This window comes from Nanorana parkeri, unplaced genomic scaffold (genome assembly GCF_000935625.1).
Source record: "Nanorana parkeri isolate BGI_ZX_2015 unplaced genomic scaffold, ASM93562v1 scaffold174, whole genome shotgun sequence".
NCBI lineage: Eukaryota > Metazoa > Chordata > Amphibia > Anura > Dicroglossidae > Nanorana > Nanorana parkeri.
The window spans coordinates 1,019,430-1,023,960 of record NW_017306442.1 but is presented as its reverse complement, the minus strand read 5'-3'; the positions used below and the strand labels follow the sequence as shown (position 1 = coordinate 1,023,960).

At 43.7% G+C, this 4,531-nt stretch overlaps 1 protein-coding gene across 1 annotated transcript in view; it reads right to left on the bottom strand.

The window, feature by feature from the left end:
• Nucleotides 1-4,531, bottom strand: part of LOC108785683 (metalloreductase STEAP4-like) — an 18,996-nt gene that overhangs the window by 8,381 nt on the left and 6,084 nt on the right. The gene's annotated exons all lie outside the window — the stretch shown is intronic.

Below are 4,531 nucleotides of genomic sequence, written 5' to 3'. Positions count from 1 at the left end.
TATATATTCTAAGTTTACAATTACTGCATTGCCTGTATGTACCTAGCACTAGGTAGCAATTGTTACTTTAGCATGTTTCCTCCTCCTTATGCCGAGCTTCCACCTGTACGCCTCATGATGAATAGCAGAAATGATTCTTGAACCAGGAGCTGCACGATTCTCATTGTGCTGGTTTGTTGCTGGTTACTCTGACCTCGCTATTCACATACCATAACGGAACAGTCTGACAGCAAACTGACAATTTATATACAGGTCAGGTTATACAGCTGTCCTCGTTTCTCTGTTCAAGAGTTGAGATCTTGTAGGAAACTCCATCACAAAAATAAATGCCAGAATAAAAGGTTTACCTGCAAAGACAGAACTTCTTTTTTTTTTCTTTATACTTCTGCCTACACTGCCAAATGGCGCTCCAGTGAAGAGAAATCATCTCTCACAGTCTGTACAGAATTTGACACTTCTAGGAATGTCGATCAGGTGTCTCCTGCTGCACTCAATGTCTACTCCAGCCGATTCCCTACATCACTACTGAGCTGTATGGTGGAAAGGAAGCTGCAGCGGCAGTGCAAGGATCTCCCTGCTTCATTGATTCTATGTAAGGGCACATGCCAGTATCAAGGAAAGGCCATTTTGGCATATAAATTTTTAATGATTTGCATCATTGGGGGAGTGGCAGGGGTTTGTCCATTGCCTATATAGATTTTGCTGGAAGGTCTCCCTCTTTCCCATCTCAGACAGTTGGGAGGTATGGTATTGTATCCTATGGACCAGGGTGCCCACAATTTTTTTGTCTTGAGATCTATTTTTTAAAGGACGAGCTCAATGAGATCTACCAACGAAAAAAATAAGCACATAAAAATCATTACTGGGACTACTGCCTCTCTATCTCTCTCTCTCTCTGCTGTCTCTTCGCTCTCCCCCTCTCGCTCTCTCTCTTCTTTCTCTGCTGTCTCTTCTCTCTCTCTCTTCATTTAAAAAAGTTCCTATACCATCCAGGGGCATTAGTGCCGTGCTAATGTTTATAAATGAACCCCCAAGGTTTAAAATTGCTGGGTCGGCTGTTTTCTAAATAAGAAAGTTTGTGTTTACCTTAAGTGTATGTTTTATATATTTTAGACATAATCCTTTCTAAAAGGAAGTTATCTATAAAGCCAAACAACGTCTTTGTTCCCCAAAGAGTAGCCGGGAAGCGTAACGCTCTCTTCGGAAACTCCGCCTCTCACCAACCCACTTCAGTGGACTCAAACTGAGCAGCATAAAATCTTATGTGTGCCGTTCAGTTTGAATTACAAGCAGAGAGAGGCCAAGGACTGGACACAGCAGGGGATACAGAGCTAAGTACAGCAAGCAAGCTGGAAACGAAATGCTAGGAAAAAAAAAAAAAAAAGCTTTATCATTGCAAAATAAGCCACCACTGTGTTCTATCGATACAATTTGTTCTATAATAGCGGAGCAACACGTTAAATGTATTTACCAACAAGCAGCGGAAACAGAATTGCCAACACTGCTTCAAATATGCTCTTTTGTATTTACACATGGGCCAGTGAAAAGGGCAGATATGGTGTGCAGAGGGCAGTACTCTATCCGCCAATCAGATTTAGTTTTTCGGGTAGAAGATGAATTTTGATTGGCTATTGAACTGAGCACTTTTTTTAAGACCACAGGGATTGTCTCCAGAATAAACCAATCAGAATATAACTGGGAAAATAAGACATGGAATCTAGCTAGCTGCAGGTAGCAGTTCCACTTTCCTATACTATTTGTCAGAAACCATGTGTCCTACTGCGGGTAAATGGGCACTTGCGCGCATGTGTGCGCCACGGAACAGCCGCGCAAAAGCGCGCCAAATGGTGCACAGGAAGTGATGCTGCTTCCTGATGGATCTGCCTATTTAAAGCTAACCTGCCTGACTCCAAGATGCTGGATTGTCTTCAGCTTCCCCTGTGTTCCTTGTGCTTCTGATTGCCTTGCTGACTTTGACCCAGATTATCCTTGACCTTGTTGATTGCTGCCTGCCACTGTCTCCTGTCTGTACCTCGCTGCCCGGCTTGATTAACCCCTGGCTTGTTTGACCTCGATCTGGGATTGTGCTCTGCACTCCGCTGCCTGCCTGGTTTTGACTACAGCTCAGCCTGACCCGAATCCATGGCCGGAACTCCAGCTTGCATGGTGTGATCACCACTGGCACCTGTGCCACTTGCTATCCACTCTGACTCTGTTCCCAACTCCAGAGTCTTTGGGGCACGAGGTGCAAGGGAAGCCTCCTCCCTACATTCAGTCTCCACCCAGGTACATGACACTATTGCTCATATACATTGCGGGGAAATTATCAGAACTGGAGCAGCCAGAATCTGGAGCAATTGCCCACGGCAACCAATCGGCATCTATCTTTAGTTTGCTCAGTTGAGATTTGAAAATGAGAGATAGAAGCTAATTGGTTGCAATGCAAATCTGCTCCAGATTTGGTCTGCTTCAGTTTTTATACATTCCCCCCAATTGTATATGATTGATTTATTTCTAATATACATTGTATAAGAATTATTTCTTGCTAGTATACAGTACATTGTATAATATTTATTTCTGCTGATTCCTTGTACGGTATGTAAGCACTTACTTCTGTCTGTTTTTCTCAATCCAAGGAACAAGGAGCGGTCACTTAATCTGAAGCTTTCCTGAAGCCGTCCAGTTCTGTCCAAAATATTTTCTGCACCATCAGCCAAGGTTGTGGAGTGCTGCGTCTATTAAGTACAGTCTGCCAGCTCCTAAACCCCTCCCTGTCCTGCCTTAGGTTCCAGGATGATTATTTCGGGAAAACCCCAACCTTTCTAAAGACGAAAATGTTTTTCTTGGAGAAATCACTTTATAGAACAAATTGCATAATAGGACATTCACTTGTAGAACTCAGGCATATCTTATCAACTGCAACAACAAACCTGGCATATGAAATTCTTCACTTAAGGTGCCCATACACCTTACAATTATCTGCAGATTTTCTGTGGTCAGATGGAAAAAGTGCAACAGGTTGACCCAGTGGGAGATTACTCCATCCACACAGTTAAGTATAGATGGAGGAATCTGTTGCACCTTTTTCCATCTGACCATAGAAAATCTGCAGATAATTGTAAGGTGTATGGCCAGCATTAGAGATGTAGTTTTAGCATTCCGTGCAATCCAATCCAAACAGAAAAAAGTTTGGATTTGAAGGAACCTATAGAGTAGAACATTGGAGCTGACATTTATCAATTGTTTTTAAATGTGCAGTTCCAGAGAGGTAACTTTTATGGTTGTCACAATACAGATTGTGACTAAAGGCTAAAGTGACATTAAAAGAGAACTATGGCCCAACCATTTTCTGCCATAGTTTTCTTTAGGGTCTGCTAGCAAGCAGTAGACATATGCAATAACATAAAAAAAAAAAAAGTTACCAAAAAGGTTAAAACTTACCTGTGTCTCCATTGTGCGCTCCGGTCCGAAGTTTTGAAAATTCTCGGGCGGCCGCAAAAGGATGAAGGGTGGGTGCATGCGCAGTAGAGATCTTCGGCCAGGAGAAGCGGAGAGACACAGTGTAAGTCAATGCACACAGTCCGGGAGCATGCACCTGCACGGACACAGTGGGACACAGATCAGCGCTAGGTCAGAGACCGGCACCAGCGCTGGAGGGACTCCTGAAAACAACTGGAACGAAGAAAATGATCGGATCAAGAGGCATTATTTAAGGTAACTCCTTACACCAGCATGGGGAGTGGGGGAGGGGGATGAAAAAAAATTACTTTAATGTCACTTTAAATCTTATAAATACATTCAAGTGCCTTACCTATTAACAAAAATGTCTCTTATTTGTGTATCACTCGGCTGTAGATCCTCAAATCATCTCTCAGTTGGTGTTGACACTGTCCTTCCTTCTGGAGGGTGGCTACTTTTGTTCCTCATGGTCACTGTGTGTGTTGTAAAGTAGTCACCGATCCAAGCTCACTCCTGGGATGGACTACTATCTCAGTACAAATTAGATACCTAAAATGACTTGTAGTCCTACACCGTTGGAGCTATTCTGCATTGCTGTATAGTCATCATACAGCAATGCAGAATATCACCAGCTATGCCGGACTACAAGTCCCAGCAATGCATTATAATAAAAGTCGGCTATGCAGAATACCCCCAACACCCCCCCTCCCCCACTATAATGCATTGCTGGGACTTGTAGTCCTCTATAGCTGATGCCTTTCTGCACTGCTACAATGCAGAATGGCACCAGCTATTAAGGACTACAACTCCCAGTAATAATTTATACAGAAATGCAGATTAGTTCCATCAGCTATACAGGACTACAAACTCACAGAACATACAGGCACAGAGATTAAATCACTTACCTTATCTAACTGTCCTCCAGGCTGGAACACCATGCAGCAGGGGTGTGTATTCAGGTAGACCCCGGCCGAGGCCCCAGCGCTGCCTGTGGTACAATTATACCCAGTGTGTGGCTCTCTGCCTCCCTTGCAGGGCGGCCAACAGGCTGGGGCCCCTCCGCCGCCAACAT